The 16167-nt window shown below is 39.9% G+C and overlaps 1 long non-coding RNA gene across 3 annotated transcripts in view; it reads left to right on the top strand.

Annotated features, from left to right (window-relative positions):
- Nucleotides 1-16167, top strand: part of LOC107982745 (uncharacterized) — a 159480-nt gene that overhangs the window by 27073 nt on the left and 116240 nt on the right. The window contains exon 3 of one of the 3 annotated variants that reach the window (XR_010006157.1): nt 11964-13629. The exons of 1 other annotated variant lie outside the window; for it this stretch is intronic. This is a non-coding gene — a long non-coding RNA (uncharacterized LOC107982745). Of the gene's footprint in view, nt 1-11940; nt 13630-16167 lie in introns of all 3 variants that reach the window. One more of the 3 variants, XR_010006173.1, reaches the window with a different exon arrangement.

The raw sequence follows: 16167 nt of genomic DNA, 5'->3' as shown, positions 1-16167 counted from the left end.
AACTATAGTGGAACTGGCGCATGCTGCCGAAAAGTACCCCGTCTGATTATGTTGATAGTCTCACAACATTGGGAAAGTCACACAATTCCGGCTTTACATCAATATTACGTAGGTTTAAGAAATAACTAATGATCTGAAGTGGAAGGCTTAGGAGGTGGTGGATAAGTTCACTGAAGACCATTGAGCTATTGGGTAGGAGCAAGAGTAGATGTGGAGTACCAACATCATGGCTACTCATTATCTGATTAGCATTTTAAATCAGAATTGGGAACATTGTGGCCAATGAAGTGGTAATCCAACATATCTGGGGGACTACTTTTTAGATATGAACATAAAATCCTGTTTAGTACTAACTGATATGACCTGGACAAATTTAAGTGCCTATTGGTTTCAGTGGAAGGCACTTGGATTTTTTTAATCTACTCAAGTGAAACTATTAGCACTCAAATGTGTTTAACTTTGCTTGTGTCTTGCTCTACCACTTTAAAGGTCTAATGCTGCATTTAATTACTCAAACAGCCAATGGTATTAATCCATGTGTAAGTGGCAGTGACTTTTTACCCACAATCAGGTCATGCGTACCTGGCTATTTATGATTTGGCATCAGGCACACCGGCCACAAGTGCAGCAGTTTCTTGCTGAATGTATGACCAGGTTAATACCTTCAACGGTGCAATGCACCTAGTATATTTCATGCCACTGACCCCCTATAAAGCTTCTCTGACTTGTTTATGCTATGATTTAACCTTTATTTATTACATTTCTGTCCTGTGCTTCTTCAAGAGGTCAGGATGCCTTACAAATTATTAAACTTATTCAGAGCCTATACAAAAAGGCCTTCCAGTGTATGAGTTTGTTCTGAACACTTCTTTGTTGCATACCAAATCTGTTACTTATGCTGGAGCCAAAGCTGTATAAAATCCACATTGAACTGGATTATATGGCAGTGTGGACTCAGATAAACCAGTTCAAAGCAGGTATTGTGGATTATCTGCCTTAATATTCTGGGTTATATGACTGTTTGGAAGGGCCCTAAGAAGCATGTGTTCAAACTACTTCCACTTATCCTGCATAACTGTCTTCATCTTCTGATATTGTACAAGGCATAAAAGTGATAGAACCCAGGCTTAGAAGACATAAAATGAGAAAACAGGGAGATTCACCACCTTCAGTGTGTCCTATTTTTCTGGTTTTGTGCAATTCATATCATATCATTTAACTCTTCCACCAAAACATGGCATTTTCTTTATTGTCATGCCTTGTGCAATGTTGCAAATCCCCCCCTCCATTTTTTGCATTGGAAATTTGGGATAAAGTTCTCCTTGCTCTGCTGATTTTCCCGTTTCTTCCAATGTTCACACAGCCTCCAGCCTCCATCTTCCCAAACTTGTTGCGTACTTTTCTGATTTGAAACAGAAAGGCCTGATGAATCATCTGTGTCTCCACTTTTCAGCTGCTTTTAAAACATGTCAGTTTCTCAGTCCTCCCACTTTTGTCCTCAGCTTAATTTAGTTGCTACAAACTGAGGTCAAAATTCCAAAGTGTCTTGCAGTCAATTAACTCCTCAGGGCATGGAGGAGAGGAGAGGAAGGAGTGGAAACCTGCCCTTTTTAGTACATTCAGGCAAAAGCAAACTGCTACAAGTTCTCCTAGCTTGTAGATTTTTTCCCCTTAATTCGTACGTTTTGCCATTTTGACCACGCTTTGATGTTGCTTGGCCATATGTGTTTCAGTTTTTATCTGTAAAATGTTGACAGGATTACTATAATCACTGAAGGTACAGTTGGCTTTCTATATCCATGGATTCTGTATGGGCAAATTTCAACCACCCACTACTTGAAAACCTTGAGTTTGCCATTTTAGACAGGGTGGAGTAAAAAGATTTTCCATATTTTGAAGAGATATACAAAACTAACAAAGCTATCTAGAAAAAAATGTATATATTTCTGAAAAGTGTATAAAACAGTTTTGTTTCAAGGGGTTTTAAAAATCATATTAATGCCTTCTTTGCCTCGGTCTTCTCACAAAAAGAAAGCCATCTTCAACCGCAGCAACATGGAATGGACGAAGGATTGGGGGAAATCCAACCCCAAATAGGGAAACAAGTTGTCCAGGAACACCTGGCCTCTCTAAACGAATTCAAGTCCCCAGGGCCAGATCAGCTACATCCAAGAGTATTGAAGGAACTAGCGGAAGTTATTTCAGAACCACTGGCAATTATCTTTGAGAGTTCTTGGAGAACTCCCAGCAGATTGGAGGAGGGCGAATGTGGTCCCTATCTTCAAGAAGGGAAAAAGGAACAACCCAAACAATTACTGTCCGGTCAGCCTCACGTCGATACCAGGCAAGATTCTGGAAAAGATCATTAAGGAAGTGGTCTGCGAACACTTAGAAACAAATGCGGTCATTGCGAATAGTCAACACGGATTTACCAAAAACAAGTCATGCCAGACTAATCTGATCTCTTTTTTCGATAGAGTTACGAGTTGGGTCGATACAGGGAACGCCGTGGATGTAGCCTACCTGGATTTCAGTAAGGCCTTCAACAAAGTCCCCCACGACCTCCTGGCAAACAAACTAGTAAAATGTGGGCTAGACAAAACTACAGTTAGGTGGCTAAGCGAATGAACCCAAAGGGTGCTCACCCATGCGTCGTCTTCATCTTGGAAAGAAGTCACGAGTGGAGTGCTGCAGAGTTCCGTCCTGGGCCCGGTTTTGTTCAACATCTCTATTAACGACTTAGATGAAGGGTTAGAAGGCACAATCATCAAGTTTGCAGAGAACACCAAATTGGGAGGGATAGCCAACACTCCAGAAGACAGGAGCAGAATTCAAAACGATCTTAACAGACTAGAGAGATGGGCCGAAACTAACAAAATGAAGTTCAACAGGGACAAATGCAAGATACTTCACTTAGGCAGAAAAAATGAAATGCAAAGATACAGAATGGGGGACGCCTGGCTCAATAGCAGTACATGTGAAAAAGGCCTTGGAATCCTCGTGGACAACAAGTTAAACATGAGCCTACAATGTGATGCAACTGCTAAAAAAGCCAACGGGATTCTGGCCTGCATAAATAGGGGTATAGCGTCTAGATCCAGGGAAGTCATGCTCCCCCTCTATTCTGCCTTGGTCAGACCACACCTGGAATACTGTGTCCAATTCTGGGCACCACAGTTGAAGGGAGATGTTGACAAGCTGGAAAGCGTCCAGAGGAGGGCGACTAAAATGATCAAAGGTCTGGAGAACAAGCCCTATGAGGAGCGGCTTAAAGAACTGAGCATGTTTAGCCTGCAGAAGAGAAGGCTGAGAGGAGACATGATAGCCATGTACAAATACGTGAGGGGAAGTCATAGGGAGGAGGGAGCAAGCTTGTTTTCTGCTGCCCTGCAGACTAGGACGCGGAACAATGGCTTCAAACTACATCAGGAAGAACTTCCTCACTGTGAGGGCTGTTCGGCAGTGGACCTCTCTCCCCCGGACTGTGGTGGAGGCTCCTTCTTTGGAGGCTTTTAAACAGAGGCTGGATGGCTATCTGTCGGGGGTGTTTTGAACGCGATTTCCTGCTTCTTGGCAGGGGGGTTGGACTGGATGGCCCATGAGGTCTCTTCCAACTCGATTATTCTATGATTCAATGATTCTATATCAGGCAAATGGCAGCTGTTGTTAGCAATACATTGCTGAAGACGTTCCTGGAATTTCTCCATCACTCTCTGGGTCATCTCAGGTGGAAAGGCACGAAGTGTATTTAATGCTCTCTATGTCGTTATCACAGAATGGTTGTTCTCATAATATACATTAACAACAAAATGCTGATGTTCACTGGTTCAACTCATGATGGGTACTGAAAATGGCAGAGCCTAATCTATTGAACTAGACCTACCCCAACTCTCTACCCGCACTACAGCCCACACAGTGTCCTCTCAAAATATGGGATATTTTTATGCCTAACCCTGTACAATGGATATCATTTTACTATACCATTGTCTATTGGTACTTGAGGATGTACAGATTTTGATATTCACATATGGTCCTAGAACCAAACCCTAGTAGATTTCCACTGTTTCTCCCCACTCCCAAACCACAATGCTATAAGATCACCATACACACGTCCTAAATGATGCCCCCCATTAGCAGTTTCTTCCATCATTACAAAATCCAAGTTGTCGTGGAGAATAATCCAAAACAGTGTGTGCATTTTCTGTCATAGAGAAATAATACGTTTTCTAACAAATTACCTCCCATCTGTTTTCCCAATACACACAAAAGGAGGACAAGCAGCTGTGGGGTGGAGAAAGAAACAGGTCACACCTGAAGAGAAGTAGACCTTCAAAATGAGAAAACCCGAATTGTTTTTTAAATGGTCTGTCTTTATATACTAGGAAGAAGAACTGAGAAAAACAAAACAGCAAACCTTCTGCTAATGCAAAAAAAAAAGGCATATATTAATAAATATATTTTGAGAGCCTTCAGTGTAACATGCAAGACCTAATAGACACCCTATCACGATGCAGTTTGACTCCAAATAATTCCATTGCATTTGCTGATGAGATCTGTGTTTATTTGGTATTTCCAGGGATATCACAATTCTTAAATAATTAACCTACAGTCTCAGTAAGCTCAATGTCTATGACTGCTCACAGTTTAATTAGTGGAATAAATAATTTACACCCCAAAAGTGTGCACAAGATAGTACCAATAAACCCGATAGCACTGGTTCATTATTTGAAGAAAATTGGATGAGGAACACAATTCCCTGAGTAAAAGCCACCCTGTGGAGTAAGATGAGTGTTAGTGATGTCGTATCCTGTAGGGAGCAGATGAGAATCCCCAAACTGTTTGTAGTGTTTTCTCCCTCTTTGCTTCTTCATTTAAAAAGTTAGACATATGCTCAGATTTTAGACACAAACAATTCATTTGAGAACAAAAATGTTTCCTTTCTAAGGCCTGTCCAAAGACAACCAAAAATCAGAATATGTAAAAGAGTTTGACAAGATTCAGACCGCTTCCAAACAGCACTTAAATGTGCACCAAAGTGCACACACCTCCCCGCAAAATCCTCATTTTCCCAGAGGGGTGTCTAGATGCTCTCCAGACACCAACCCCCAGACACCAACCCCCCTCCCTGCAAAAAGGTCTTAAAAACTAAACAAACTTTTCTGGCCGCCATTAAGGTCCTTCTGGAGTCATCCTGGCATGTAGAAAAGGCACACCAGGAGACTTGGTTGAAGGGGGGGGGGGGAGAAATTAGAAATGGCGCGTGATTTCTATGTAAAATTAATGTAATTTTAAATGGATTTTTTTCATTGATGTTTTATCTATTTGTTTTAATTATAATTTTTATTAGGATTGTTGTGTTTGGCATCTAATGGTTACCAGTTATGAGGCCACCCTGAGCCCCCCCCGGGGAGTGAGAAAGACGGGACATAAATGTTTTAAATAAATAAGTAAATAAATACGTGCCTGGAGGACGATTCTGGCAGGACATTAATGGAGGTCGGGTAAATTCTTTTAATTTTTAAGACATTGGGGGTGCATTGAGGAGAGGGTTCGTGCCCTCTGGGTTTTCCAGGCTCATGCAGCCCAAAAAACCCAAGAGGGCTGTGTGTATTGGGCCCAGGGATCATGTAACCTGGTCCCTGGGCCCAATCCACACTGGCCCATACCTGGAAAGACCCCAAACTTATCAAGGATTCAGGTCTTACTAGATATCAAATTAATTCAGGACAAAGCAGGGGTTTTCTGCTTTATCTTGGATTAATTCAATTTACTGGAGGTATTGTTTGGACACCTACAGTAAAAGCTTGTGAATTTGCACATTTTGGGCCCTGTCTGAATGGGCTCCAAGAAAGATCACCTGCCCTCTTTTGCACACTACTCAGTAGTAGATAAGTGACAAAATACACAAATATCAATCAACCAAAAAAGGATACCTTGGTATCTGCTTAGAAATCTTGAATTCTTTTTCAAAGCTTAAAGTTAATGATATACAAGGAAGGAGATCTTTCTTAAAAATCTGAATATAGTAAATTGATGCTTTGGTAGCTAATCAGCTGTCTGCCTTGCAAAAATAAAATATGTTAGATTGTTCTGGAAATTGTTCACCTTTTAGGCAGGTGCAGGTGAGGAAATGAGAAATAACTTCTGACCATCAGTGTTGTGTTGTTTTAGAGTAGTTTACAACATTAACATTTTGAAACCTAAATAATTAATATGTTTTAAAAACTAACAGCTAAAGCAGGGAAAATTTAAAATGTTAGCAAGTATTTAGACAGCTTACTTTCTACATCTCATAGGGTAGGTGAAGAAGAAGTGCATGTTTTTATCCTGTTTCCACCCCTGCTTCTTTCCCCCCTATTGTGCTTCAGTGCCTATTTTTATCCCTTAAATGTACTAAACATACCAAGTTTGAAAGAAGTGGGTTTTCACTGGGATCACAGTTAGGAATGGACAGAAACCTCCCATTCCATTCCTCCCATATTTATTGTTTAAAATGGCCTGTCATTACTACAATTTCTGATGGCATCACATGTTGTTTGGCCATAATGGTATGGGAGAGTAGGAAAGAAATGTCTTTCATGATTCTGTATATAGTGTGTGCTCTGCTCTCCCTCATCTGCCTACTGCTTCTCCTATTTCACCTACTTGATTCCTTGATCCAGAGAAATCCAGGCATCACAGTAAACTGATTGAGGATTGGATTTCTCTTGAGTGTTGTGTCTGACAGCTGGTTCAGTGTGCCAGACACCTGCAAGGTATGAATGTGAGCTGATCTCCATACTAATCACTGTGCCTTCAAATGGCAGATTGACAACTGGCAAGATCATTGTAGGCAGGCCAGGCCAAAAGAGTGACAGTACCTGAGGTACCTTTTCCCCACTTGACTACTAAGCCAGTAATGTTGGAGGACAGCTGACATGTGTATTGGACATCACCTAATTGGACAAATGTATGCTGAAAAGAATGGAAGCTTTCCAAAGACCTTTGTGTGCAACTATTCTGAAAATACTATGGCACATAACAAATTGCACAATGCAATTCTAATGTAAACAGTTTAAATGCACAACATTCTGGTTTTGTACCTGTACAGGAAGCATCCTTTTGAGTCAAAATGTCTTCCATCTTGGATTGGCACACTCCACTGTAGGCACAAAAACTACAGGATGAACACAGAGACCAAAAATTGAAAACATGACACAACTTGGTGGGTTTGTTTGGCTTGTTGCTAAGGAGAATGGAATTAAGTATGAATGGAGATAAATTGCAGAACAATGTACAAGTAAGCTCCCAGAAGCAAAGAAACTGCAAATGTAAAGCTGAAATACCCAGAACTGAGAGTTTCCAGTTTTGTCTCTCCTGTGAGGTCTGTTATTAAAACCAGCTGAATAGCTTAATGCAATTTTATGTGAAAAAGGTCACACCTACCATCGCCCATGTATTTTTGGAGTCTAAAGTGCATCCACCACATTTCAATGTGCAACCATCAGATGAGCAACTGGTTGTTCTATCTAAGAAGAAAGCTTTATCTAAATAAAGCATGGGGCATTTTATCATTCCATAATGGAAAAGACCTGTCACTCCTTGAATATCATCATATGGTCGGTGGCCAGCAGATAATGGACTGCTAAGAGTCAAGGTGACTGGCTTTGAATGCACACAAAACTAAAAATTATAGACCTGTCAGTCTGTGGGCAGGCCGCAATTAGCAGTCTATGCAACTTGGAATTTCCATTTTGCCAGCTGAATAATCAATTGGCTGCAGTTTTCTCCATTTAGTGACATTTTTTAAAAAACTCCTCTTCCTTTTTTTAAACTCAGAAGGGTTTTCAAATAAATATGCAGTGCACTCAGCCAGATGGAATCATTTTTGGAAATGACTCCCTAGAATGCATACAAACAAAGACATCCTCTGGAATTTTACAAACTGCTCCTCTTACATTAATACTCTATGGCTGCATTTAAATCTATAATACTTACTATGGATTGTTTACTAAAAGAAAATAAAGCCTCCCAGATGACTGAAAGCCAGTTCGTCTCTATTAATTAATGAATCCCACATGGACATGGGTGAATTTTGGTATGCTTAAAAAGCAACTAAATGTAGATAAAAATGATTTAAAAAACCCTAAGAACATTCTTTAAAATACACATATTAAAATATATTTCCACAAAATCAAATTAAAATACACAAAACAAAGATTAAACATAAGGTGCAAGATTAACATGGTTGTGCATGGTTGTAAACTGCATAGGGAGTAAACAGGAAGTTCCTGGTAAAATTAAATGATTTTAATAAAGAATACATTTCTCGCTATGCCTACATGAGTTACCATATGCTGCAGACATTCAGCTTTCCATCATAAGATGGTTAATAGGTCTTGCAGTTGGGACACATGAGAGGTATGGAACAAAACAGTATATGCCCTCTCAGGAGTATTGCTATGGAAGAGGAAGCAAAATAAGGCTGTTATTTCCCGAAATTAGGATTGTGCCCCCCCCCCCAACTTTCCCTCAATCCCCACATTTCTAATTTTTCAATGAATTAAAACTTCAACTGAACATTTAGAAATATAGTTAAGGCATCTAAAGAAAAGGGACAAGCAATCTTACTAAGAGAATGTGAATACAGCAAATACGTACGAGCATTATAGAATGATTTTTAATGCCTCAGTCTCTGCAGCACTAGAAATTTGGGGACTGTGGAACTTGAACAACACAAGGCAGTATGCAAACATTTGGACTCTTGCTTGTTTATAATGGAGCCTCTGGTGGCTCAGTGTGTTAAAGTGCTGAGTTGCTGAACTTGCAGACCGAAAGGTCCCAGGTTCAAATCTGGGGAACGGAGTGAGCAGCCGCTGTTAGCTCCAGCTTCTGCCAACCTAGCAGTTCGAAAACATGCAAATGTGAGTAGATCAATAGGTACTGCTCTGGTGGGAAGGTAACGGCGTTCCATGCAATCATGCCAGCCTCATGACCTTGGAGGTGTCTACGGACAATGCCGGCTCTTCGGCATAGAAATGGAGATGAGCACCAACCCCCAGAGTCGGACACGACTGAACTTAACGTCAGGGGAAACTTTTACCTTTACCTTGTTTATACTGGTTAGTGTTATGGCTAGTCAAGTCCATACAGAAGTTGCCTACATTCCTACACTACATTTTTACTTTGGATTGCAGCCTCTTGTGGCACTTCTGTGCTGGTGTAGAATGAACATACAAGACTTTAGAGGAAAAAACAGAAGTAGAAAAGCCTTGGGGTGCACAAGCTTTTTTTCTTTCTACACTTACCACCTAAAACAATAAATCTTGGTTAAAACTGTGGCTTGTTGCACCTTACGGTTTGAAAACTTTATTGAACTTGAGCAAAGGTTCAGTGCACAAGATAAAACTCAGCAAACTTCAGGTAATTTGGGAATGCAGTGTGAATAAAACTCCCAGAGCTCAGCAAGCATTTCTTTCATGTACAGTGTGCAGCTGCTATTCTCTCTCTTTTTCTACTGTATATCCCCACCATGGACTTCCCCAAGATGGTTGCTGCATGGGGCAAAGTACATGATCGTGCCCCTTTCCATTCCCTGCACAATTTAACTGGCAGATGAATCTCTGTTTAATGTTGATTTTGTGACATTATCTTCCAATGCACCTGAACATTAGCATTTCAAGTGAAGGGCAGATGCAGCTCTCTCCTCCTCTGCCTTGTCACTGCCTCACTGTATCTGCTGCCTGAGTCAATAACCTCACTTAGCTTAACAGATATCCTGGCCCTGCCATACAGATACAAAGAGAATTATTATTATTACAACATTACTATCACATTTCTACTTGAGAGATAGGGCAATAATGAAGAGGATGAGCCATAAGTCATAGAAGTGAAAGAAAGGCACTGGAACACATTGGGATGCCAAACTAGCACTCTGTTCACCCTTGCTTGAACTGGTCTATATATTTTACAACATATAGTATATATGAATATTTGTTGAGTATCTGTTGTCTGAAATGCTTGGGACCAAAAATGTTTGGTGTATCAGGGGTTTCCCCCCAAATTTTGGATATTATATACCTCTATATTTGCATAGAAGTAATGAGCTGTCTTGCAGATGAGACCCATGTGTAATTCCAAAATTCACTGTTGTGAATGCGCCTTCGGAGACTGTGAATGATAGTGGTGGGATCAGGAGAGGAAGGAAAAACCCTCGCGAGGAGGGCTCGTTGGAGGATTTGTTTAGGAAAAGGGTCAGGGAGACTGATGGGGAGTCTTCTGAGGAGGATTCATGTGGAGATCCTGAGGTGGAAATAGATGCTGGGGAACAGGTGTTAACGGAGGAATTGGGCACAGACTGGGCACGGGCACCGGAGATGCTTGGGGATGAATTGGGGCCCATGGATACTGCTGATGCTGGGGAAGCTTGGGTGTCTTCAGAAGCAGATCCCACTTGGTCTGCTTGGAGGAGTGAGAGGGGGTCCACAGGTGTGGATAGAGTTGGGCATGGGCAGGATGACTGGGACTCTGATGAGGAATTCGGAACACCTGACCCAAGGGCATTGGCTGTGTGGAGTTCTGATTCAGATTAAGAAGTTGAGACACCTGCTCTTTGGGCGTGAATAGTTTGGACGCCCAGGGAGACCTGGATATATTGGGGTTGTTGGCCATTATACCTTGCGTGTGGCAAGGTGTTGCTGGGCGCCATTGGGTTTCCTGTGTGTGTTACTGAAGACTGGACTGGGACTTTGCAATGGATCTGCTGTTCGCCCTCGTTGCTTTGGCTCTCTGTGCCATTTCGTGTTGTGACCTTCTTGGATGACTTCAACCTCTCGGACCTTGGACCTTGGACTGGAACTTGACTCGGCTTTGCTCTTCGCTCTCAATCCGTGGCTGTCTGCTGTTGCTGACTACTACCTTCACTCCTGATACCGATGCTGTCTGCTTATCCTGACTTCGGACCAGCTTGATGACGTTCTCCCGCTCTGCTCCTTTAACTCCTGGCTTGGCGTTTGCTTCTGCAGCAGCTTGGCGCTGCTGGTTTATCCCGACTTCGGACTGGCTTGACGACGCTTTCCTGCTCTGCTCCTTTAACTCTTGGTTTGGTGTATGTTCCAGCAGCGGTTGCTGCAAGCTCGCCAGCGTCTCGCTGTTTCGCTGGCTTTGCTGCTCTCAACTGGGAGTTCCCTAGCTCAGTTTGGGCGTTTGTTTGTCTTGAACTCCTTTTGTACTTTTGAGTTTTGGGAAAGGTTTGTGGGCTTCAATACTGCTTGCTTTAGTTCATGCCTCTGTTTTTCAGCCCATTGTGAACTTTTGGGTCAAGTTCTAGAACTTTAAATTTAACCCGGATTATATCTCTGGCTAATCTGGATTATTTACCAGTTCTTGTTTTTTGGGGTTTTACCCGCTTGTTCTACTTAATATCATTGAAAATTAAGTGTTTTAAGTCTTTTTAGTTTGTTGAGCTATTTTTTGGACTGTTGCTTTAATAAACTCTATTTTGCTCTCTAATTGGCTTCTGACTTTTGACATTCACTTATGTTTCATATGTAGTCTTATACACATAGCCTGAAGGTGATTTTATGCAACATTTTAGTAATGTTGTGTTTGAAATAAATTTTGTGCACACTTATCAGAAAGTAAAAACATCCCTATCTCAGATGTTCAAGTTGTAACAAATTGTCAATCAGGGTGGTCAGTCAGAAAATAGACAGGGCTACTACACCTTTAATAGTTGCACAGAAAATTGAACTGGAGCTGCCCTAAGCTATACCTGTTGAAATGCCCTTTTCCACATAGTGGTTGAACATACATGAGCACTATCTGTAAACCCGCATATTGAGATATAGAAATGGATGCTGTTGGTGAAGGTGTGGAAACCATAAGAATATTTTGATAATGGGAAATAAGCCTTCTGATTTCATTGCCTTTTTTATTCTTCTTTTGATAACTACTGAACAGATATCGTGATATTCATTTTGTAGTCACAAGATTATAAGAGACAATTGGAGCCCTGTAGGACTATGGTGACCAACCAAGATTCTGCATTAACAGATGTTTCTACAACAATGGAGGTCCATCGTCATAGCTGTATCTCCTGATGTAACCCAACAAAACCTACCTTAGAAGCCATACAGTAACCACCAACACAGGGACCTCAGCAGAGCACTGAATGAAGAAGCACCCTACCTTCTTCCAGCAGTAAAGCATGTTACGAAAAACAACTGGAAATTGCATAAACTGCAATCTGATTTAGTATTCTAATATACAGTGTTTTTCATTTCCCCTTATAATTATTGCACTCTTAGAAGGTTTTTTGAGACTGGAATTTCTCTGATTATAAAATCTCTGTTTCTGCATGGCACTGAGCTAGTGAGATGTTGTTATATAATGTGGGCTTCTTTACTGTTCAGTTTTATTTTTCTTTACTTATCTCAGTGAAGTATCTGAACAGCAGGATAATGCACCAAACACTAATCTGCCATGTGAGCTATATCTGAATGGTTGAGATCCTGGCCACAGTCCACACATGTGTAACACATAAATCAGCAGATACCGAAGCGTTATTGCTACCATGGCACAAAGGAGACCTTTGTATTCAGGCAGTCTTTGGGTAATTAAGTGGATGCTAATGAAGGAACTTTAGGTAAGAGTGATGTTTTTTTTCTATGTGTCTTTAAATTTCTTTTTAATGTTATTGTTTTTTAATACAATGATCAGTTTAATTCTGTTGTAATATTTTAATATATCCTAGTGCTAGTTCCAGGTGGTAGACTATACCCATTTTTTGATCTATGTGTTAATTCACAATAATTGAATAGTTCCTATCCAAGTTGGAACTAATCGCAGGATTTCTGTTGTTGTGTTTTTGATGGTTACTTGTTTCTTAACCATATTGCGAGCCACTTCGTAATTCGGGAATGGATGGGATATTAAATAAATAAATAAATAAATAAGCACTTCACTTGTATTTCAAGAGAGAGAAAAACTGTGTTGGTGCTTCTTCAAGGGAACAAAGAGAATAAAGGAACAAGGGAACAAAGGAAAAGAAGCCTCCCCCTATGAACCATCTGGGGAGGCCCTGCTCTCAGTCCCACTTCCTTCGCAGGTGTGACTGGCGAGGAGGAGAGACAGGGCCTTCTCAGTGGTGGCCCCTCGGCTGTGGAATTCCCTCCCCAGGGATATTAGATCAGCCCCCTCCCTCCTGACCTTCCGAAAGAGAGTGAAAATGTGGTTTTGGGATCAAACCTTCAGAGAACAATTGTAGTGCAATTGATGGATATGGAATTATGAACAATGACTACTGGAATGGCCCAAACTATGATTGCGGATAGCGTGCTTAATAGTGATTGTAATGTTTTTAATGTGTTTTAAATTCTATTTTAATATGTTTATTTTAATTGTACAGTGTTTTAAGGCATCAAATAGCTGCCTATATGCCTATATGCCTTGAGTCCCCTTCGGGGTTGAGAAGGGTGGGATATAAATAGGGTAAATATAAATAAGTAAATAAACAAGTCTCTTTCTCTAGATGTCTTTAGAAAGAGGCTAGATGGCTACCTGCTGGGGAAGCTCTCACTGGAGATTCTGCAATGAGCAGGGAACTGATGCTATGGATGATGAGGATTCTTCCAGTTCTATGATTCACCAGTAAGGATCCTATTCGTGGTTGTGGCACCATACTATGTATTCTAAAGACTACTTCAAGGGGTATTGTCAGTGCTAAAACTTTCCTAATGTATATATTTGGACAAAGTCAATTCATATGCTTCTTGCTCCTGTACCCATCCCAATAATTTTTAAATCAATGTAGCCATATTAGTTACATACAGCTAAAGAGTAGGCAATCATCTGAACATAAGTAAACACTCAGAACAGAATACATTGAGAGAACTGCAAAAGCAGAATCCGTGTGTCATTTTATGGCTCTTTGTAGTAATAATTGTAGGTAATACTAGTTGCAGAAGCTGCAATGTTAATAACACATTTATGAAAAGAAAGAAAAGATCATGGGAATTTATTCTTAAGAAACCACATTTTGGTTTTAATTTGTTCATTCTTTGGGCAGAGAATATGAGCAATGTAGTCTGTTGTTACTCAGTGTGGAATTAGTACCCCTAGCAATTCTGAATTAAAATCTTGGCATGTGTTAACCACATGCAATAAATCAAAGGCTATAAATCCACATTTGTATTTGGAAACTTTTTTTTGTTTTGTTCCAGCAGTCTAATTGAAATGTTAGATTTTTTTAAAGCAGGGAATAACTTTATTTTTGTTGAGATGGGATAAACCAGCAAGCAGTGCATTTTATGGCAACCAAGATAAAGCATTTCCAATCTTATTTCAGGATGTTTATCATGCAGTTGCCATATCTCATTTGTGGAATTTTATTGAGCAGAAAAGAGTTAATGTGGGTTTTCACTTTCATTGTTCATTTTCATATCACAGAAAATCAAAGAACACAAATGTGGACTAATTGTAACATATTTCTTGTTAGGAAATGCTAGAAAATATGTGGAAGCAAGTTCGTAAAAATTGTATTACTGTGGCTTTGACCAGGAAACTATCTCACTAGCACACCATACTCAGAATCTTAAATGGTGAGACCATAATGCAGTACAACATGGAGAAGTTGTATAACATAAAATTTAAACGTGAGCATGACTATTTCTTCAATCAGTACAAAGTCATGATCTCTCTATCAGATCATACTTCCCTCTTTCAGGTGAGGGTAGCAGATACTACATCTTCAGCAACCCCTTCAGATCATTAAAGAAGATCCAGATGTTTGGAGACGTATGCTTTCTGTATATATTTCAGATTTCAATATTAATGTCAAAAATAAGTACAGTAGAGTCTCACTTATCCAACATAAACAGGCCGGCAGAACGTTGGATAAGCGAATATCTTGGATAATAAGGAGAGATTAAGAAAAAGCCTATTAAACATCAAAATAGGTTATGATTTTACAAATTAAACACCAAAACATCATGTTATACAACAAATTTGACAGAAAAAGTAGTTCATTACACATTAATGCTATGTAGTAATTACTGTATTTACGAATTTAGCACCAAAATATCACGATATATTGAAAACATTGACTACAAAAATGCGTTGGATAATCCAGAACGTTGGATAAGCGAGTGTTGGATAAGTGAGACTCTACTGTAGTATGATTTTACTTAGGATTTGTGCTACATTAGAACAGTAAAGACAAATATCACTTAAGTAAAATAAACATTAAATATTAAATAACCAAAAAATAAAATAAAGTAAGGTGTAAACACTAAGCTAATCTGGGAATCTGCTATTGCAACACATCCAATGAAGTGGTTTAAAACCAGTATAAAAAGATTAGGACTAAGTACATTCCAGTCTACTTGGAATAGACTTTACCATTAACCAAACTAGAAGAGATAATGAGAGATGTAGATCAAAACATCTGGAAAGTGTTCTCCAGAGTTTCATTAATGATTACAAAATTCTAGAGTTGTTACGTACGTTGTAACGCTCTCTCCTATTAACAATAGCCTTGTGGATTCTAGAAAAGCAACCATATATTGATCACAAAGTTCAAGTTTGGTTGGAGCCATTAGAACCAAATCCTTTGGCCACTAGTACAGAATGACATACAATGCATCAACACATGTGGCATATAACTGGAATATTCATACAAGCAAGCATCTGCAAACCACTGCAGTACACAGACGTTCCTCAAAGCACATCTCGGCTAAGGACCTTATACCGTGTGTGTGTGTGTGTGGGGGGGGGGGGGGGTTGAAGGGGGGTAGCATCATGAAATCATGGCATTTAGTCCATTATTATTAGGAACTGAAATGTTATGCTATATATTACTTATCACATTTCTTCTGAATTTTCTGGTTTCCCCATTGCTCACCATTTTCATCCTTATCTTATGAGTGAGTGGATTGTGCACCCCCCCCTCTTTTTTTAAAAAAAGCAGAAAACATCAAAAATTTGAGAGATAACATTAAAGGAACAAAAATTTAGCAATCTAAAAAAGTTTCAACATTTCTTAGTTTTAAATATATATATACATATAAATTACTGAAATGGATTGTGCAGCTACATTATGGCAGAGTACCGGAGATCACTGCTGGTAGAGATCACCCAAAGGGACAGCCCATTTGCCCACATTATCCTATGCGTATTAATGCAGGCGAT

Source organism: Anolis carolinensis, chromosome 1 (genome assembly GCF_035594765.1).
Source record: "Anolis carolinensis isolate JA03-04 chromosome 1, rAnoCar3.1.pri, whole genome shotgun sequence".
Classification (NCBI taxonomy): domain Eukaryota; kingdom Metazoa; phylum Chordata; class Lepidosauria; order Squamata; family Dactyloidae; genus Anolis; species Anolis carolinensis.
Note: the sequence above shows the minus strand (reverse complement) of the source record. Positions and strands in the feature narration are given on the sequence as shown.